General features: G+C 31.5%; 1 protein-coding gene across 1 annotated transcript in view; it reads right to left on the bottom strand.

Annotated features, from left to right (window-relative positions):
• Nucleotides 1–24472, bottom strand: part of LOC143914760 (uncharacterized) — a 1424209-nt gene that overhangs the window by 612149 nt on the left and 787588 nt on the right. The window lies entirely within an intron of this gene.

Below are 24472 nucleotides of genomic sequence, written 5' to 3'. Positions count from 1 at the left end.
GCTTCCCCCCTCTCTCGGCAGCCCTGATTATACTATCGACAGCGCTCATGTACGCATAGATAAACCCACTGGCAAAATTTAATCGAATCTTCAGAAATAGAACTAAATCCACTTATCCACAATCCTAATTTTAAATAATTAAATCCACATCTCTGTCACATTTAGCCATCCATTAATCCACCTCTCATCCAGTCAAATTCGCTAATTGCGCTCGCATTCTGGCACACATACGTACATACATATACATATGTATGTATGTGGGACAAATATTTGTAGGAGTATCAACGTCATTCCGCAACGAACAATACACCTGTGATTACTCCTCAAATCCACTATATAAATTTCATCGTGGCCATGAAACAACGTAGTACTATACATAGTATACATATATGTAGTATAATGCGTTCGATCAATTTTGAACTCGAACGTCCTCGATGTCAACAGCTAACATATACACACATAGGTATACACATTATATATGTATGAACACGTTACTGAGGATGTTCAAAACCTCTGGGAGTAGATTTTGAATTATGTATTCATTGGTAAACTTTGGCCCCTAACATCGTAATGGAGACAAGGGAGGTGTGTTTTGTATTTATTTAACGCGTACATAAATTATGGGTATTGTTTACCAACGATAGTGACGATAGTGTATCCTTGGGGTGTTTAAATTGTTATAAATCGAAATTGTGCTACATCACACAATGTGATTCAATGTCTTTTCGTCGACAGCAATACAATATATGTATATTATTGTGTTATTTTATAATAATATGGGAAATTATATTGTTATTTATTTTATGAAGTGTGTATGAGTGTAGGAAAATATATTAATTTCTGATGTTTCCGGTTGGTGTAAATTGATTAAAATCCAATAAAAAACACCACCAACATAATGTTAGGGATCGGTTTGGTTACATTATTTAAAATATTTAGTAATATTTGTAATAACTATACATAAATTAAATATAAATTCGTCAATAAAAAATACTGTTATTTTTTAATAATAAACAGCACTACAATAATACACTACTTTTTTGTAATACAATAGGACTACAACAAAGTACATACATTGTAGTATATTTTAATATATTTTCAAAGTGGAAGTTTGAATTTAATGATATTTTAATAGTTTAAAGTAACCAATTAAAATAATAAAAATCTTGTGAAAATTAAATTAGTTATTCTAAGATTGAGCTTTTTAATATAAAGTGGTTTGGGAAAAAGTTTGATTTTAGTAATTTAAATTTAAAAATTAGATAAGTAAAACTTTCTTCCGAACTAAACTGGGAAACAAAATATATCACTTTAATATGAAAATTAATTCGTTTTGAAGATTTTATTTTTGTTTTATACAAAAAGTAATCATGTAGTTGCATGTGTTAAAAAAATATATATGCATAGAAAAGATTTAGTAAATAAAATATGCAATTGTATAACATCGATTATTTTTTATTAAAAAAAACATACAAACAAGAGATCAACAACGATTTAACAAGTGCGTATAAAATTCAACAAAAGCTAATTACTATCCTATAAATTCATTTCCCATCTATTTTCCGTAGAATGGATAGGAATAAGGCGCTGGTGCTACGAGAGGAGCTTTGGCTACTAAAGGAGCTGGTCCTGCAATCAATGGAGCAGGTCCTGCAACGTAGGGAGCTGGTCCTCCCAAGTAGGGAGCGGGTCCTCCTAAGAATGGAGCTGGTCCTGCAACATAGGGAGCTGGTCCTGAAACATAGGGAGCTGGTCCTCCCAAGTATGGAGTGGGTCCTGCCAAGTAAGGAGCTGGTCCTCCTAAGAATGGAGCTGGTCCTGCAACGTAGGGAGCTGGTCCTGCCAAATACGGTGCTGGTCCAGCAACAAAAGGAGCTGGTGCTGAGAGAAACGGAGCTCTAGGAGCGAACACTGGAGCAGGAGCAAAAACTGGAGCTCTTGGAGCCAAAATTGGTGCTGGAGCTGGTAAGAAAGGTGCGTGTGCCACTAGAGGAGCTCTAGGTGCTAGAGCGAATGGTGCCGGTGCTGCAAAAACTTGAGCTCTAGCTAAGATAGGAGCTGGAGCCAGGACAGGAGCTGGTGCAATAATTGGAGCAGCAACGGCATGGTTGACAGTATGTGCAGAAAATGCACTAGCTATTGGTTGAATGGAATACGAGGCATATGGTAGAAGTCCAGCTGAAGAATGAGCTGCCAAGCAAGCCACAAAGAATACTGTCTGTAATAATTATAAAAAAAAAACAATTAATTTAATCACATTGTACAAATCGTATGATTGACGTGGTTGATTTGAAGTATTTACCAAGAATTTAGTCATGGTTGATTGTTTGTTGCTGTCCCTCCTGTTCCTGTGGTGGTGTCAAGTGGATTGATGATTGTTGACGATCAGCTGTCAATTTATATATGTACGAGGCCGGTGCTTTTCCATTTTTGCTTTTGATGAAGATGACTTTTTGGTCTGATTATATAAGTCGGTGTAGTTTCTGTAGCTTGAAATGTCCCGTGCTCAACTTTTCTATTGGGCCACAGTAGACTTCGATGAATTTCAATCAGGCGAACGCTGATCGATCGATATCCATAAACGGAAGAATTTATTAATATTGGACGTAGTTACTCACATGGTGTTGGGCAATTGACTTTCACTGGCACGTTAGGCGTCCTTGAGTTTTTATTTTTTTGTAATTAATCCCAAGGATTTGTGGTGAAATCAGAAAAGTGTTAAACCTGACGTTTTTCGAATTTACTGTGGTTTTTCCTAATAAAAATAACAAAACATAAGACACTCTTTATATATGTATGTACCTAGGTAGCTTTTTATAATATATACATACATTCGAAGCAAAGCATTTCAATATCGATTATTTTATTAGTTTAAAATGAACTCTATTATATACACTTAATTATAATTTTAAATTACAAACAAAAACATATGAAAAGCAATACTTTATGTAAAAATAAAAACAATTTAAACGGGTGGGCCAAATGCATCGCCCAATTTAATATATTGTACATAATCAACAAATTTCTGTAAACAATATAAACGAAAATTATATGCTTTTCATGAATACATTTTAATTAAGCTTAGCAGTTAAAATTATTAATGTTCAAGTTGTATTTTTTAATATTCGTTGAAATAGTACGGCTAATGCATGCATATTTTTATTTTAAATATTTAAAGACTGCTGCACTACTTAAATTAAAAATATGATGTTAAATATTTGCACGCATAGTATACTAAAAAATATTTAAATTAATTTTAATAATGTGTTGAATTTATAACTCAATTATAATAATCAATTAAATTCGTTATATTACATACATATTTAAAATACTACTACTGTTTTTACCCGGCTTTTTATTATTACTAAATTATGTTCACAATACATCTTATATCTATTTTAATAGCTACTGATCTACTGAACATTTTCTATTTTAAAATTTTAATTTAATTTTGTTAGTAATCATAGTATTATACTATTATAATGTTAATGTACAGCATAATAGGAAATAGAGCTCAAAAACCTATTTACCATTCTTAATTGTTACTATCGTTTTCTTCAGCCTCTCGAAATACAGCGATTTTTGTAATAACAAATGCTTCAATTTTTGTAATTAATTGTCTAGGAAGGCGCTTTGGGGCTTACCTGTTAAGCCTTCCTGGTATATGTATATCTACTATTTCAAAATAATAATAAAATAAAATATAATTATATTATAACATTCACATTATTTTGTCGTACTAAAAGATAATTCACAGGTAAATAGAACCATTTCTATTACAATCTATATGTATTATTGAGGTTATATATATTATATTATATTTTTAGACTATATTTATATTATGATGTACATATATATGTATATATATATATATATATATATATATATATATATATATATATATATATATATATATATATATATATATATATATATATATATATATATATATATATGTACTTACATATACTACATAACTTTAAAATAGCACTAACAAGAAATAGAATGTGTAAAATAGACAATAATCACTGGATAAGTTGCTATTAGGATAGACCTACTTATGTACCTAGATATATATGTATTGTAATTTTATTGTAAACTTAATTTATGAATAGTAAAAAGCATTTAAAAATTAAATAATAATCTAAAAATGTATAGTAAATAATAGCTTATTTATTATGACACATACCTCGTTCAAATATACGGTTAAATTTGTATTGCAGCACACGTCAAATATGGATGTATTGTTTTTGATTAGTTTTAATTTATCTAATATATATACCTCTGTAGATGCATATGTGGATATGTATATCTACGTTATATAATTTCAATAAGATGCACCTGTTTGAAACGGGTAATAATCTGTATTAATCCCAATTCACTCCATTATATCCGTCATTAAATTGATATATTCCGGCAATATTGTTCAAAACATTTGGTATTCTTGTTCATTATGTAAATTTCATATGAACACATATTACAGAAATAAAAAAATAATCAGCATGAAATTTGAAGACGGATTATACATATGTATGTATTCTTGAGGATACGTATTACATATGTACATATGTATATGTAAAATCTCTATAAAACCGAGATAATCTTTCGCATAATAATAATATTTACTTAAACCATTATCTAGATCGATAATGATGCATTGTAACATTAATAAATATATGGTTAACCTATTTACTTAGAGTTAGTCCTTAGTATTTATTTTATTGTATTTAAATTGGCACACATGCAGAATAAAATACAAAATAGCAGTATAGTGAGACAAAATAAAGTAAAAATAAATGAAAATATAATATTCCATGTACAGTGAGCACCACATGGCAAAGTATTGCCTCAAAGTTTTTCGAATAGAATAGAATAGTAATAATTTAATCTATCTTTTTTCCAACATCGTAATAGCGGACGTTATTTTCACTTATATTGATGACCAAACTGAGCAAAATGGCAAAGTTTGAAAACGATCGGATAATAACCCAAACTTCGTCACACGACAAAATCGATTCCGAACTAAGAAGAGGTTAGTAAAAAGAAGTTAATTTTACAATATGTATGTATTTAAAAATAATTTGTTGCACCTCCTTTTGATTTTATCACTGCTTTTCGACTATGCATGAAATCTGTTAAAATTTTTAAAATCTCTATTGGAAAATCTTCATACCACACTTTTTCTATTGTTTCTTTTAATAATTTGAGACAAAATAAATTGCTTCTGCTTATTCTATATTTGATAGCCATCCATAAGTTTTCAATTGGATTTAAATTAGTACTATTCCCAGGCCATGGTGGTGTCTTGACACCCAATTCTTGCAAATAGTCCTGAACCGAAAAAAAAGTAAAAAAGTCATTTCAGTTTTTTGATCGAGATTTTATAAATTATATTCAATGTTATAAAATAAAATTATTACACACCAATTTAGATCGATGACAAGGCGCAGAATCGTCTTGAAAAATGACGTCATCACAATACGAAAGGTGATTTTCCATCGACGGAATGAAACTTTCTTCCAGGATCTTTATATTTTATTTCACTGATGGCACCTTGCATAAACTCTATTCGCCCAATCCCATGGTAATAAAAACATCCCCATATCATATGACTTTTAACTGTCTTCAGGGTACATTTTTCGTCGTATCTTTCACCAACTTTTCGTCAAACATAAGGAAAACCATCGGAAGAGAAGAGGTTGAATTTGGATTCATCAGATAATATAACTCGTCGCCAATCTGTTACACTCCAATTTTCGTGAATTTTCGCTTATTTCAATCGGGTTTTCTTCATTTAGTGAGTAGTGGTTTTTTTTTTTGAAGGTCTCCGAGCGTAAAGTCCAGCTACTCTAAATTGCCTTTTTACTGTTGCGTTACTTATTTTGATGGAAAATTGTTCCGACATATCCTTTCTTATCAATACGGCAGGTTTAAATCGGTCAAGTAAAGATAATCGGGTGATTTGGCGATCTTCTCTCTCTTCGATCTCCCTTTCTTACGAGCTAAGGTTCCAGATTCGATTATTTTTTTCAATAATCTTGAAACAGTAGTTGAAGAACATCCCATTTTATTGGAAATTGACCGCGATGATAATCCAGTGCTTGTCAAAGTGATTGGGCGCGTTTGTTCATTTTGATTACTTCGTATTCGATTTTGACGTTACCACAACGAAAGCACCCACAAAATTGCTTAAAATCTTAGATCTTAGAAAACCTAAATCTTAGAAAACATAAATCTTAGAAAACCTAAATCTTAGAAAACCTAAATCTTAGAAAACCTAAATCTTAGAAAACCTAAATCTTAGAAAACAATCATATTCAAAATATGTGATCGTTAAAAACCCAATACCTAAAAGTATAATATTTTTATTGCCTAAACACCGTAAAATGACAAGTGACCCCATTAGGCCTAAATTGAAAGATCAAAATTCAACTCATACATCACATTCAATTATGAAAATAATGATGAGCCCAGATTACCAGACAAATAGGCTGAAATAATCTCCGATAACATACGCTCACTGAGGTAGAAAATATCACATTCAGGTTCAGCAGCAACGATTTAATTGAGAAGTCGGATAGCTCCATTCGATAAAAAACTATTCGGGCAGGAGGTACAACCATTAAATGATGATGTCTACCCTGCACATAATTACTAGGGACATAAAGTCCCAACTGTTCCAGCAACGATGGGCAATCTTCATGCCTATATAACAAAATAAATAAAACTATATATAACAAAACAGCAACTATGTACGTTATTTTAAGAAATTATAAACTAGAGCGTACGCAGTTTAAATTTAAAGATTGTTTCATCATTCATCAAAATTTGACATATGTACTTATGTGATATATAAGCATTTCTTCGTTTCTTACATATATAGGAAACGAAGAAATCTTTACCCTACTCATTTCCTTTTGGGCATTCTTGGGTATAATTCCCTTGAACTTCGGAGAAACTTCTCATTAATTCGTTTCGTTCTCCAGCTACTACGTGGTAATACGTCATGCCCTTTGTTGCTGGAGCAGTTGGGACTTTATGTCCCTAACTACGTATGTGCGTGGTAGACATCATCATTTGAGGGCTGTACCTCCTGCTCGCACAGTTCTTTTTCGAATCGCTCCTATTCTAAGAGCTATTCGACATATGAAATCGTTGCTGCTGAGACTGAATGTGTTATATTCTACCTTAGTCAGCGTAAATTGTCTGATATTACTCTAATCCATTTATCTGGTAGTCTGCGCTCATCATTGTTTTCATGATTGATTGTGATTTATGAGTGGAATTTTGATTTACTCTATTCCATTTGGGCCTCACAGGGATGTTTTGTATTTGCAGTTGGTTTTAATTTATTGGAACTGGCTGTAGGTGCAAGACATTCCTTATGTTATATTTTATATTTGATATTTTTACGTTATCTGTTATTATTAAATGCTATTAGTTTTTTATGTTTATGTATGGATAAATGTATTTATGTTTATGTTTAAATGTATTTTTTATGTATAATTAATTAGTATATTATTTTCGTTATGTATTAATTTATGTTTAATTGTTATTTTGATTTTTTTTGTGTTATATTCATTAGGAATTCCTGTAATGCCACAATGGTCTGAACTTTAAAATAAATAAATAAATATATTATCATTTTACATATATATATATATATATATATATATATATATATATATATATATATATATATATATATATATATATATATATATATATATATATATATATATATATATATATATATATATATATATATATATATATATATATATATATATATATATATATATATATATATTTATATATATATATGAAAAGATCTTTACATGATATGTACATATGTAAAATAAATTATTTTCTTTCGTACGTCATTAAACACGTTTTAATCGTACGGATTATAAACCTTTTGAAATCTATAAATGTATATGCTTTCATTTAAATAAAAGCTTTTATAATCTCAGATAAATTTGGCAGTCGTAAATTGTATTCGCTCGAGACCCGCATCGCAAGAAAGGTCACTCATTTTATTGTGCGCATTGTCAATATTTGCGTAGGTCGTATCACGTTATGGCCACGTGTGTTTAGAGCCACTGGCCAAGACAGGGTACGCGGACCGTGAGACGTTTACTTCTGGCCTCTCTCCATTGTAAATTCGCTTCAAAAATGTAACAAAAGCACTGTCAAATATTATACATATATTCAACAATTCAATGGAGTCTGAAAGAAAAACGAGGCGTCTTGACTTCATCAAAATTCATCGGCACTCTAATGCGTAATAGTGGACCAAACCCAATCGAAAAATAATTGGCACAACATTTGGATTAATACAATAATAAATATTATTACTATTTTTATTTTTAAGGAATTATACTTTTCCTTTATACTGTGATAGTGGCGAAAAATGCAAACATTTTTCTTTTTCATTATTTTGATTTCCCACAATGGACTTGATCGAAAATTTGAATCGTATCAGAAAAACACTTATGTTTTTTTTATTGATTTTAAGCAATGTCTTCCAATCAATCGATTTATCTCGACAATCTAATATATAATTTGGAAAGAGACTTTGTTTATATGTATGTAAGTATGTAACCTTCGTTCGTTGGGTCGTAGAAATCCTTGACGTCATCGAACAAATAATTCGATTTTTCCGATTAAAAGGATTCGAGATTCCCGGGGGCAAATGCGCCGAGGGCGAAGCCGCCTTCGCGCCGGGGGTGAAGCCCTAGGGGGCGCAAATGCCAGGGGCGGAGCCTTAGGGGGTTCAGCCGTGGGGGGGGCAGGCACCAGATTCTGTTATACATATAATTTTTTATAAGAGATATATGTTTGTTTGTTCGTGACAGTCAATTTAATAAAAAAAAAACAAATCTAATATATAATTTGGAAAGAGAATTTTCTATGTATCATTGATTGGTTGGTTGCTTGGCTATTGGTAGGATGGGTGTTTTTTTTTTCGATTCATAGGCGCCGATTCGATTTTTGTATGGCGCCGGATTCTGCTGTATACATATTTTTATTTATTTTTTTACTTTTCTTTTTAATTTTTAATTTTTTTTTATTTTTATTGTATTTTTATTTTTATTTTTTGCTATTTGTAATTATCTTACTTTATATTAGAAATACCGAGCGAAGCCGGGCAATGCAGCTAGTAATTTCTAAAAAGTGGGCTTTTTCATATTTTTATATATTTTTTGGAATAATTTAGATTCTTTTACTTTAAAAAAAAAAACAACTGCACAATAGTCACCTATAGAGCGTTTGATTGAGTCGATTTTGATTAATTCTGACTGATAGACAATAATTCAAAAGTCGTCATTTTGACAAACGTCCCATATAAAGCGCGTCACGACGGCCATTTGTAGCGGTAGCGGTCTTTTTTCGAAAATCATTATTTTTTAATGTGTAAAAAGTTTTTGAAAGTTGTTGAAAGCTTCTTTAGATATCTATTTTTTTTTTTAAATAAAAAAATACGTGAATTTTATGAAAAAAAGCAGATTAAAATGTTACATTTTAGCGTATGAGAACAGAATTTTATAATTTTTAGCTCCTATAAATATATTTTTAATTATATTACTGCATTTCGTTAATATTTCATTCGAATGTGTACATCTTACATGCACACATTTAAAAATACATTCCAGAATATGAAATAACGAATAATACATATGTATTGTATGTGTTTCGCTTTGGATATTCAATACTTTCACTTGCCCTAACAAAATCGATTCGACGAATTGATAAATAAATAAATGCTCATTAAAATTATTTCGAATATAAAAAAAAGATATTTAAAAACTGACTCCAATCTATGATATGCACGTACTGTATGTACATACTACCTATATTGTACATTGTATTTCAAAACACATGCATAATTATCACATTATAATATTTTATTATGAATTCACATACGCCAACACGTTTGCTGTCAAGTGTACGATACGAATCACCGATAGGAGATTTGCACATTCGAGAAAGATATGTAGATTTCGATACGACAAAACGGAGAAAGGGTTGCAAAATTGAGCGATCGATGGTCATCACTAATTCGTATTCGTATCAGCGACGACCCGAAACAGGTCGTTACAGTTTTAATTGACAGTTTACCGTTGCTAAATCGAAGAAGACACCTCAATGACATTATGTATGTGTGTTGTAACTGAAAATCGTCATCTGAAAAAATCTAAATCTTAAACATTTCAAAAAATTCCTTCGCAGTCGAAGGTTTCAAAAGGTCTGTCCTAACTATGTAACTTGGTCACTAATGGTCTTTTGGTAATTACTTATTAATACTACATACTATATTGGTATACTATAGCGATCATATCTGTCCATAGAGTCGTGGCAATGGCCCGTGGCTATCAGCCACTGACGGTGTTGCAACTTCAGCTGCAGAAAATAAAATGCAACCGATGCAAAAAGCGTTCGCGACTTGAATATATTGTCTCAAAGATAGATAAGCAGTTTCCTGCCAATGGCGAAATGAACGTACATTACCGTACACCGGTTTTCTTGAAATCTAGATAAAACTGTGTGTGCACAACACTCGACTTTCTCCTCGTGTGTGTTTTTGATTTTAAATTAAATTATATTCAAATTAACCTTTCATTAATTTAAATTTATTCAATGGTAGATTGATTTACATACCTACAATATATTTACGGGAAATAAAGGATCCAGTTACACATTTCCCTGAATTAATGCAAATAATTTTAAGTACGTTAAATTATTTTTATCGGAGATCTAGAGAGGAGCGCAGAGCAGTAGTGCAACGAGTTTATGCGCGGAGTAGGAGCGGAGCCGGAGCACAACAATTTGTAGTGCTCCACTGCTCCGATATATTGTTTTTATTATTTAATATATATGTATTTTTGCCATTTAATTTTTTATTTTAAATAATTTTTTCACTTATTGTTATTTTGTATAAATGAATTTGTACACTTTCTTTTTTATTTTTCCATCGTGATCAAATTATATTCTTGATTATTTTCTCTATTCTTGCTACTATGGTACTTTGGGACAACTTTGTGCGCATCATGTAGTATAGTTTAATTATTTGTATTCAATATGTATCTATTTTGTGCGCTCCTCTTTATATCCTTCTCTATTCATACACAAAGGAATTAGTGTAATACTGCTCTTCTACAGAATTTTAAATAAAAACGAAGAAAACCATAATAGCTTGCATTGAGAGTAAGCCTAAGAGAGTATCTCTTTGCCTAAAAAATAAAGGTGGCATCACTAAATATTAATAAACATATTTTTATTTAATAAACATATAAACGAAACAATAAAAAATACGTATTTGCTTATTTGTAAACCCACTTCTGATAATATATGTTACTAGTGTACGTAAAATTTATGAAATTTGCGAAGTGTCCCTAACATCTGGCCAGGGACTGTATGTATGTATGTATTTTCATGATATATATTAAATATTAAATATTTTAATAATAAATAAATTGTCTATACATAAGCTTTTATAATTTTTTATCTCATATATGTATGTACATATATCTATCTATATTAAAAAAATTAATAAAGTTGATAAATAATATGATTCCTATTAAAACTATTCAGAGAACGGAGTGGAGCTGGAGCGGAGCAAATCTAAAAAGTGGTTGCTCCAGATCTCTGATTTTTATTCAGTTAATTGAATAATTTTTATCGGAAATTCATTATAATTCATTATCAACAGCATAGATCAATGTAAATCTTTCAATTGTGTGGTCACGGGTTCTATCTTGTATGCTGCTGGCCAGACCTTGGATAAGGTCGATCGTTTTATATCAGAGTTTGCCAATTTATCTGATTTCATTGAAATGGTTCCAACAAATTGGCAGCCCCATACTATCCCATTCAGCATCTCATTTTTTGCCGATTAAAAAGTGCTGCTAAAATTTGTCAATAGATGTTTCTGTTGCTGTTGATTGTTTGGTCATAGATGTCGTGTTTAATAAATAATTATTAAAAATAATTCTTAATCTGAATATCAGACTCATCACGTTGGAGTATTCAATTGTTGGATTGGATTGATTCAATAAATAAAAATATACATACATTGTATATGAAATTAAATTTTTATATTAATTACAGTTACACCGAAAATGCTCCAAGTCATTTGTGATTATATTAAATAAGATATATATTTTTAATCAAATATTCAAAACTTCATAAGATAATATAATGCTGATCAGAATCCATCTCTTTATATTATAAATTGTTTAACTTATTAATTCAAATCAAAGCTCCTTTCAAATGGTTTCCAGGAATCGTCAAATCTAAGCACACTACGAATGTAGAAAGGTGACTTTTGCGAACGATGGTCACGTATAGATTCAAACAGCAACCTTGATCCATAGCCTGGTGTAGATTTATGTGAGATCAAACGGTATAGTATCAAAGACAGAAAGAAGCGAAATCATGTCAATTGCAAATATGGCAAAAATAAACAAGGACAATCGACAATTAAAATTCAGAATATTACATACAACAAGTATACCTAATACGACAGAAAACACGACACATCCATTTTCACACACAGAAAAATAAGTCTGACATTTTAAATTCAGTTTGTTTGTACTTAAAACAAGTGTTGTTGACAAATTCGTATTAAAATCGACCGGATAAAATGGAAAAAATACGCACGACATTCGCGAATTAACATTCGATTTATTATTACGGTCAATGGTAGACATAATTGGAAGTTGAATGCACATACCTATCCAGTATAATTTGCGCTAATCAACTTTAATACGAGTCTATTGTTAATGTAGAGAAAAATGTGGACGGATTTACATTAAAACACCATAAAAGTATAATGACCATAGCTTGTGGATAGTATCAATTAAAAAAAGCTTTGGAAGAGTTAATTTTATGATATTGTCATATTGTAAATGTTATTATATTGTTTTCAAAAACTTATTGGAAAGCATTGTAGTGTTCAGTCGCTTACTGGGACAATAACGATTCGAGGAAATGGTAGAGTTTTCCGTATAATAAGTCGAATGATATAAAATAGTTGTCTCTTTTCTGTTGCGGAGAATCTCTTTGGTTGATCACTTAATTCTGATCACGTAGCTCTCGTTCAAGTTTTCCGCAAAATTTTATTTTCTTCCATATGTGGAGAATCTATTTTAATCAAAATATTGTTTTTATACTTTTTGAGAAAGGTTCTCAGCAGTGTATTTATTGTTTGATAAAATCATTTTAATCAGTTCGATACGATATTTTTTTTATCGATAGCATTAACAATAGCATTTTCTTGAATTCATTACTTTAAAGTATTTAAATTACTTATTAACATGTATTTATTAAAAAATATATAAAAAGTTCCTATCAACATAACAAACCATTTCAGAAAAAATAGAACACAAAATTCGATTCTTTGATTAATATGTACATACATACATATTTAGATACAACGTACATTATTTATTTATACACATACAAGAATATATACTTAAAACGTTTTTTTTTTATTATGTTAGATGTTTTTTCCACAATTTCCCAACGTTCAATACTTTATCTAATTTTAAGCTTAACCATTAATTACAATAAATTACAATATAAATGACAGTTCAAGTATTATTTACTGTGTACATATACATATGTATATCATATGTACATATACAATACGTACATTTTAGTCTATTTTGTATTCATATTATTGAGGGTTAGAACAATTAAATAAAACTATGTCCATGTAATAAATATGATTTTTTCTATTCTATAGTCTAATTTACTTAAGCGTATTCCACGCATTTTCAATTTTGATGTGAGTAGTAGCACTACAATAGAAAAACGCTTAATATTCTATCACATCCCTTCACATCTGGGAGTAAAATAGATTTGCGAATAATATAATTTATTCATTTCCACTATTCTCCCTATCGTCTGGAATAAAAAAATCACATCCCTTCACATTAGGGTTTCTGATTTCCTGGACTTTTTCAATTTTCAGGACACGGGACGGAGCCCGGGATCGTTCCCGGGATTCCCGGGATCCCGGAACAAATGTAAAAAAACTTTTTTTTCAATTTAATATATTTTTTATTAATAAAAAAATATTTATTTATTTACAAAACAATACATAATATATCTATTAACTTGAAAACATGTAGTTTTAAAAGTGAACTTATTCAAAGTAGCTTCTTAAGAATAATAAAATATTTAAATGAGAATCCGAAAGTCTAATTCTAGATTTGGTACAAAAATTTCCAGCAATGGAAAAATCTCTTTCAGTTTCGGTCGCAGTTGGTTTTATTGTTAAAAGGGACGAAAACAATTTTTACTAACCTTTTCTTATTTAAAAGTATCGGTTTTTTCTCCTGTCAGCATGTATATTTTAATTTTTTTTAAAGTCGAGGCTATTTTTATTTACGTTATTTTGTATATTCGTCTTTAACTCCGTATTTAATTCTTCATTCATCGTCAAACACACAATTGTTTCATCTTCATCCGAATCTAAAAGAGTTTCTTCCATTGTGGAAATAAGGATATACTCACTTCATAATAGTTTCACCGTAAGATTTACATTCAATTTTATACAACATTTAAAGAATGTTTTGTTCGGTATAAAATCAGAATTATTTAAAATTTGTGTTAAAAAGATCAGTTTTAGGTTTCTTCTTTCTTCGATTTTAATTTTTGAGAATATTTTACGATTCTTTGTGTATTTGATTTATTATTTCCCTTCGTGCAGTCGTGAAAATGTTGTATGTTTTCAAAATTTTTTCAAATCCAATTCCCGGGATTAAAGATAAGAATTCCCGGGACACGGGACAACATAAAATCTGTGAATTCCCGGGAATGTCTGTCCCGGGTCGACCCGGGTCAGAAACCCTACTTCACATCTGGGAGTAAAATAAATTTGCGAATAATATAAATTATTCATTATTATATTTAAATATATTATTATTGTATTATTATATTATATTTGTATTATCTATAAATTATTTATATGGACGATGGGGATTGCACTATTCGAATAAAAAAATCTATTATTGTTATTATTATTATTCTTTGATATGTCATCAATGTAAAACTGCAATCTTCCACAAAACAGCTGATAATGTCCCAATGGCCTGAGAGACGACAATGCGACGACAATACGACAATAATGCCCGTAGGAACACGATTCCACACCCACATGCAAACATGTGAGTGACATAAGGTGGTCTAATTGTCGTTACCGCGTTGTCGTTGACACTTTTGCATAAAGATTTTGCGGTCGTTGCATTTCCAGCGGCCAGATACGCAACCGTCGAAGGCTCTTGAGTAGGGATCTCGTCTAAGGGCGAGCTGGCTGAAATCACTATATAAGCTGACCAGATCGTTCATTCTAGCACATTCAAGCTTCTTGGCAAGAACGTAAACAACCAAACTAATCCAAAATGTTCAAGCTGGTGAGTGCTCTCGTTTCGAAAGGATTGTGACTCTCCACTGCATCTAGTCATCTCGATTCTCAATTCTATTCCAACTTTTTGACATTTCTTTATTGAATCGTTTAAATTTTTGTTTGTAAACGTTGAAAATATATCTTGATAGATAGCACTGATTATAAAAAGAAACTTCAAACTAAAAATTTGGGATTCCTTCTTTTCAAATAAATTTTGGAATAGTCTACCTAGTAAATAGGTGATTTATTGTAATATAAACCTTTTTAAAAATTAACTTGATTATTTCCATAAAAGTAATGGGTTTTCATAGTTCTCCTTCGATGATTATTAAAGAAATATTGCTATAAAGTTCAAGTTTCAGATTTTAACCGATTTCACTATCGTAATATAAGATTTTAGCTACTTTTATTATTACCATAATATTGAACACTTTCTATTTCTGCACTACATTCTATATTTTTCGAAATTATACATAGCCATTACATGATAAATCTCTTTTTCAGATCGTACTTTCCGCCCTCGTGGCCGTGGCTGTTGCCAAACCAGAACCCCTCTTCGGTGCTCCCTTGGCCTACTCTGCACCACTCGCCTACAGCTCACCAATCGTCAAAACTGCATTGCCCGTAGCCACCTCTTATGCCAACACCTACAAAGTAATTCTACAGTAGTGCTAATAAGAAAAATTTCATAACAACCAACATATATATCTCTTAGTAACCGATCTGTACGGGCTTTTATGTTGGTTTTCATGACTTACCTGTCGCTGAAATCTCTTGTAGTTTTTCATACACATTAGTGTACTTTTTCTTGCATCTGTACACAGAATTTAGATTATGTAATTTTAACTAAACAAACATTGTATTTTTTTTTCAGGTTGCTGCCGCCCCAGTCGCCTATGCTGCTCCAGCTTTTGCTCCAGCTGCCTACCATGCCCCAGCTTTCGCTCCAGCCGCCTACCACGCCCCAGCTTTCGCTCCAGCTGCCTATCATGCCCCTGCTTTTGCTCCAGCCGCCTACCACGCTCCTTTGGCTTACTCTTCCCCTCTTTCTCACAGTTACATCCACTAAATAAATAAACCAAATTAAAGCCTATATATTATCCCAAAAGATAATATGATACACCTAAATTGAAAACAATTGGCGAAAATCATAGACACTAAATAAGATCGATTCTTCGTTCCGGATGTGAACGAACGAAGCAATCTATAAATTTCACCTGTGCATTGCCATGTGTAAGTATGTATATTACATACGAAATGTGCAATTTGACAAATTCCTATTTATTAAATAAAAACTTTTGTACCATATTTTTTTCTTTTATTTTTTTATAATATAATTGCCAGTTAATTATGTACACTCTATAAACGTCTGGAATTTTCCGATGACAAAAATTCATAAAACAAACACCAAGAACAATATCGAATTCAATAAAAAATGATTATTTTTGAAGCCAACTATGTATATTTACACTTAAAAGTTCATTATTTAATTGATCACTTATTTAATAAATTACTGATCATTAATCTTAATTTTTAACTGATCATTTCAGCTATTTTTAATCCACCAAATAATTAGTTCTCTTATATTAATATCGTCTAGGAATATAGCTATCACATCAGCATTAAAGAACTGGAACCTACCTGATTGTTTTCTTGTACCTCGACTTGACTCCCTTTACCTTTGAATACTCTTCAATATAGTTTCCAGTTAATTATATACACTCTATAAACGTCTAGAATTTTTAGATGACAGAAGCTCACAAAAAACACCAAGAACAATATAGAAGTATCATTTCCGGTCAATTTACAAATTTGAAAAAAATTCATGTCGTGTCGATAAGAATTTCAGTATCTAATACCATGTTTCAGTTCGATTGGACTGACGGTGTTCAAAAAATACACAGACACACACACATTTTTTCTAGATCATGAAAACGTGATCGGTGGTCAATTCTCAGTTAGAATCAGTCAAAATCTCGAGTTCGAATTTTTGCATGATCACAAAACTTCATCTATTTTTACTACGTAGTACGTACACAGATAAAGTAAAAATGGTTTCATTTTCAAAAAATAATGCTGTCATACATGAAATAAAAATTAAACATATAGTATAAAAAAACCCGTAAAATATCAACTTATATTATTTATGGAAAAGCAGGTACATAGTAGGTAATAATGTATTGAGTTTGAGATGATTTTTTACATACATACTTCAGATTGATACCTGTTCATTATGGGTTAAAATAATCTACATAGAAAAAAGTTGAATATTAAAAATGAATTCGTAAACGACAAATATTATAAATTTATTTATTTTATTTATTTATTTTATTGTTACAATCAATATACACTCGTCATTACAGATCGCTCCAATGCGACGAGTGTACGATAACGGTCAGAAATACAATAATACATATACAATCAGAATACATAGCATATAACAATTAATCAGTACAGAAATAATAATCATAGATACATCTATGGATTATTTATTTTTAGATTTTTGTCTACAATTATTATTACAATTTTTATACATATAATAAACACGAAATTATAGAGATGTCTATAGATTTCAGATTACTGTGCATAACTTTTACAAATTATACACACAGATTTTGTGACAACAGGAAATGAACTAATACCAATTTTCAGGAACCGTTTCAACAATGATCAGATAAAATTGGCAAACTCTGATAAAGAAACGATCGATTTGGAGTCACAAAACCCCCAAACCTAACCAGCAGTTTGACGAGGACTCGAACCTTCGACCTCAGTGGTGCTAAATACATACGCTACCATTAAGCCAAACTGCAAAAATTTAAAAACTAACTTTAATTTGAAATATTCTAAATCCAGTCTACCGTTAGCAATTATACAGCAAAATTTTAACATGTTTGAATAATGTATTTTCCTAAAGTCGAAAGACAAACAGATTCTATTAACGATTAAAATCAATATTTTATTAGTATATTTATGTTGAATTACTCTAGGAATAGCACGTGCATCACATTTATAATTTTAAGTTAAAAGTTTCATAGCAAATTTGCAATTAGGTATATGTGAAAGATTTTATCTTTGCTATCGATGTGCACTAATCTCGTACATTTAATTGTCCGCTTGTTACCTGCTTGAATCAGCCAAGGGTTATTTTACTTATTTGTTTTGGATATTGTGACGAAGGAACTGACCATTCCGAACACCAGAATCCCTAAATGTTATTATGCCATAAGTAGGTAAGATCCGTTACTCGAAAACAGTTATACCATTTTGCTTAGTGTCCAAAAAACCGTAAAAAACTATAAAGGTCAAATAATGCTTTTGCTAAAAATGTACATATTATTTGCGGGGGCCCCGGGCCCCATTCGAAATCTGGGCCCGGGTTATTTGCATACCCTTTCTCCCCCTTCTCGTCGGCCCTGCATGTAATACGTACATTTTAGTCTATTTTGTATTCATATTATTGAGGGTTAGAACAATTACATAAAACTATGTCCATATAATAAATATGATTTTTTCTATTCTTTAAGTCTAATTTACTTAAGCGTATTCCACGCATTTTCAATTTTGATGTGAGTAGTAGCACTACAATAGAAGAATGCTTAATATTCTATCACATCCCTTCACATCTGGGAGTAAAATAGATTTGCGAATAATATAATTTATTCATTATTATATGTTAACATATTATTATTGTATTATTATATTATATTTGTATTTTCTATAAATTGTTTATATGGACGATGGGGATTGCACTATTCTCCCTATCGTCTGGAATAAAAAAATCTATTATTGTTATTATTATTATTCGTAGATATACCATCAATGCAAAGCTGCAATCTTCCTCAAAACTTTCAAATAATCATTGAATAAAATTTTCTGAAATTATAAGAATTTTCCAAATGGCACGGTCAGTATGAGACAGCTGATAATGTCCCAATGGACTGAGAGACGACAATGTCAAGTGGCATACTAATGCCCGTAGGTGTACGATTCCACACCCACACGCACACATGTGAGTGACATAAGGTGGTCTAATTGTCGTTACCGCGTTGCCGTTGACACTTTTGCATAAAGACTTTGCGGTCGTTACAAATGCAGCGGCCAGATACGCAACCGTCGAAGGCTCTTGAGTAGGGATCTCGTCTAAGGGCGAGCTGGCTGAAATCACTATATAAGCTGACCAGAACGTTCATTCTAGCACATTCAAGCTTCTTGGCAAGAACGTAAACAACCAAACTAATCCAAAATGTTCAAGCTGGTGAGTGCTCTCGTTTCGAAAGGATTGTGACTCTCCACTGCATCTAGTTATCTCGATTCTCAATTATATTCCAAGTTTTTGACATTTCTCTTTTGAACCGTTTCAATTTTTATTTGAAAACGTTGAAAATATATCTTGATAGATAGGACTGATTATAAAAAAGAAACTTCAAACTAAAAATTTGGGATTCCTTCTTTTCAAATAAATTTTGGAATAGTCTATAGATAATAAACTAAAAATTTGGGATTCCTTCTTTTCAAATAAATTTTGGAATAGTCTACCTAGTAAATAGGTGATTTATTGTAATCTAAACCTTTTTAAAAATTAACTTGATTATTTCCATAGAAGTAATGGGTTTTCATAGTTCTCCTTCGATGATTATTAAAGGAATATTGCTATAAAGTTCAAGTTTAAGATTTTAACCGATTTCACTAACGTAATATAAGATTTTAACTACTGTTATTATTACCATAGTATTGAACACTTTCTATTTCTGCACTACATTCTATACTTTTCGAAATTATACATAACCATTAAATGATAAATATCTTTTTCAGATCGTACTTTCCGCCCTCGTGGCCGTGGCTGTTGCCAAACCAGAACCCCTCTTCGGTGCTCCCCTGGCCTACTCTGCACCGCTCGCCTACAGCTCACCAATCGTCAAAACTGCATTGCCCGTAGCCACCTCTTATGCCAACACCTACAAAGTAATTCTACAGTAGTGCTTAAAAGAAAAAGAATATTACAATTAACATATCATACAACTCTTAGTAACCGATATGTGCGGGCTTTTATGTGGGGTTTTATAACCCATTTGTCGTTGGAGTCTCTTATAGTTTTCATACATATTAGTATAGTTTTTCTTGCACTTGTACACATAATTTAAATTTTGTAATTTTTAACCTAACAAACTTTTTTTTTTCAGGTTGCCGTAAGAAGTCCAATTGTAGCTGCCGCCCCAGTCGCCTATGCTGCTCCAGCTTTTGCTCCAGCTGCCTACCATGCCCCAGCTTTCGCTCCAGCCGCCTACCACGCCCCAGCTTTCGCTCCAGCTGCCTATCATGCCCCAGCTTTTGCTCCAGCCGCCTACCCCGCTCCTTTGGCTTACTCTTCCCCTCTTTCTCACACTTACATCCACTAAATAAATAAACCAAACGAAAGAACCAAATATTATCCCAAAAGATAATATGATACACCTAAATTGAAAACAATTGCCAAAAATCAAAGACACTAAATAAGATCGATTCTTCGTTCCGGATGTGAACGAACGAAGCAATCTATAAATTTCACCTGTGCATTGCCATGTGTAAGTATGTATATTACATACAAAATGTGCAATTTGACAAATTCCTATTTATTAAATAAAAACTTTTGTACCATAATTTTTTCCTTTTATTTTTTTAAAATATAATTGCCAGTTAATTATGTACACTCTATAAACGTCTGGAATTTTCCGATGACAAAAATTCATAAAAAAACACCAAGAACAATATCGAATTCAATAAAAAAATGATGATTTTTGAAGCCATCTATGTATATTTACACTTAAAAGTTTATTATTTAATTGATCACTTATTTAATAAATTACTGATCATTAATCTTAATTTTTAACTGATCATTTCAGTTATTTTTAATCCACCAAATAATTAGTTCTCTTATATTAATATCAGACTCCTAAAGAATCTTAATTATTCATTAAAATTTCGTACACATGTCAGATTTTAGTGTATTTTTATTTTTTTATGCATGGCTAAAACTCAAAGGAATTTGAACCCCCGTTAAACACTTCTGTGCTTAATAGCGTGAAAAGAATTAGTCACAGAAACGTTGTCTCTATAAATTATAATTATCAACAAAAATAATCCATTATGTATACATTTACAATTAGAAAACATAAAAATATTTATAACGAGGTGTGTTTTTCAATTTTAAAATCCATATATATGTATTTAGTACCAATTACATATGAACGTATTTGTATAATATATCGTCATAAAAAGAGGTTATTTGCTATATTCCTATCCATGTTATTTGTCTATCCCTTTTTTATTATAGACCAAATCCTAGTGACAGTAAAAGAAATAACAGTACAACTATTAATTACTATACGTTACATTATAAATGACAAATAATTATTAATGACAATACAAGTATTATTTACTGTGTACATATATGTATGTACTGTTATGTTCCAAAGAAATAATTATTTAAATTTTAAACTACTTGGTTAACTAACCAAGTTTTATTTTATTGAATATTAAAAATGTTACATTTTTCTTACATATATTTTATATTCGAAGAAACGAGATTTTGGAACAATGATAATTTAATATGAGACACGTAGAACTTATTTCACTATCGCGAAATGCATTTGAGTGCTGATTTTCACCGCTTGCGCTGAAGCTAGTTGCTTCGGCGGATTTTACTGCTCGTAGTTCGATGGTTGACGAAATGCGATGAGGACTATTTCTGTCAAGTGCGGTTTAGCTGGTTGCTTCTGACAGTAGTGGATCCTCTTGGTTGATGCTGGAGTGTCCGTTTGTAGACGTGTTGTTCCAGGTGGATTTCAGTTTGGCTGCTGAAGGGAAACTCAGTTGAGTTTGAAAGAGGATCGTCCATCCTTGTTCAATTGATACGAAGAGGTTGGAGCTTTGGAGAAGTGGTCTGGTTCAGCTCCAGAAGTTCACTCTTCGGAGATGTGATCGGGTCGATCTCCAGTGATTCACTCTTCGGTGAAGTATGCTGGTCGGATTCCAGGGGAATACTCTCTGGTGTTGGGGCTGGCGTATCGCTTTATATACATTTCCAGGACACGTGTCGTGTCTTTGTTCTCGAGACGTGCAATGACCTGATTTCTGGTTATACGTATTCAATGCCGACCTATTTACGATGCGCGTCTATTCGGTCATGTGTGGGTTTATGGGTTCAGCGCCAGGACGTCATTAGTTTGAGAATGGGGTCATGCGCTGACCTAATTTCAGGACACGTGTGTGGTTTTATGGGTTCAGCGCCACACATAAATGTTTTTACTTTGTTTCCAGAACATGTGTCGCAGTGGCCTGATGAGATGATTGTTCGTTTGAGCGTGTGCCATGCGTTAATGAATTTTCACGTGTATATTTGGGGCACGTGTATTTGATGCAAGCGATGAACTATTTACGAGGCGAGCGTGCTATGTACATGTGCTTTTAATGATTGCCATGAGTAAACGACTTCCACGTTTTCGGAGTCCTGATGACATCACTTGTCGGGCATCGTTTGTTTTATGATTGATGAATTATTTCTTCTGGAATCGTCGAAGGGTCGTTGCCTTTGAGTTCTGCGTGTGCTGATCGTCATTTGCGGACGCGTTATCGGAGTCTTATTGATGATGACTGTCATTGATAAGGAAGGTACATAACAGTACATATAATACGTACATTTTTGTCTATTTTGTATTCATATTATTGAGGATTAGAACAATTACATAAAACTATGTCCATATAATAAATATGATTTTTTCTATTCTTTAAGTCTAATTTACTTTAGCGTATTCTACTACAATAGAAGAAATCTTAATATTCTATCACATCCCTTCACATCTGGGAGTAAAATAGATTTTTGAATAATATAATTTATTCATTATTATGTGTAAATACAGGGTGTTTGGTAGCTTGATACAAAGCCCTGAATGAGTGATAGCTTACATAATTTAGAAAATTTTGAGCCACACAAACCGCAGTCGAAAGTTTTTTTTTATTTCATTTTTAAAGATTTTTGGTAAAAACACCAAAATCTCACAGTTAATTGCTAACACTGCCCAAGTTAATCTAGTCATGTTGGTCAATTATTATTGTTTTGTTTGTCTAATGTTTATTCAATCAAATAAAAACAAATACAAACATCAGTGTTAACAGCAAAAAATAATAGAGGCACCATAAGTTTTCAAAAATTTGTCTAGTAGGAAAAATCCGATATTTTTTTTGTATTTAAAAAAATAACAAAAATTATTAATACGTACATGTTTTTATAAAGGTTTTACCTCTTAAAATAATTTTTGTTATTTTTTTATATACAAAAAAAATATCGGTATTTGTTTTTATTTGATTGAATAAACATTAGACAAACAAAACAATAATAACTGACCAACATGACTAGATTAACTTGGGCAGTGTTAGCAATTAACTGTGAGATGTTGGTGTTTTTACTAAAAATCTTTAAAAATTAAATAAAAAAAACTGTAAGACTTTGGACTAGGTATGTGTAGATCAAAATGTTGTAAATTATGTAAGCTATCAAACCCCTCAAGGCTTTGTATCGAGCTACCAAACACCCTGTTTATTATTATCGTATTATTATATTTGTATTTTCTATAAACCATTTATATGGACGATGGGGGTTGCACTATTCTACTTATCGTCTGTAATAAAAAAATCTATTATTGTTATTATTATTATTCATTGATATGTCATCAATGTAAAGCTGTAATCTTCCACAAAATTTAATAATCATTGAATAAAATTTTCTGAAATTGTAAGAATTTTCCAAATGGCACGCACGGTCAGTATGAGACAGCTGAGAATGTCCCAATAGCCTGAGAGACGACAATGTCAAGTGGCATACTAATGCCCGTAGGTGCACAATTCCACACTCACACGCACACATGTCAGTGACATAAGGTGGTCTAATTGTCGTTACCGCGTTGCCGTTGACACTTTTGCATAAAGATTTTGCGGTCGTTGCGTTTCCAGCGGCCAGATACGCAACCGTCAAAGGCTGTTGAGTAGGGATCTCGTCTAAGGGCGAGTTGGCTGAAATCA

This window comes from Arctopsyche grandis, chromosome 7 (assembly GCF_051622035.1).
Source record: "Arctopsyche grandis isolate Sample6627 chromosome 7, ASM5162203v2, whole genome shotgun sequence".
Lineage (NCBI taxonomy): Eukaryota > Metazoa > Arthropoda > Insecta > Trichoptera > Hydropsychidae > Arctopsyche > Arctopsyche grandis.
This window is presented reverse-complemented; position numbering and strand designations above follow the sequence as displayed.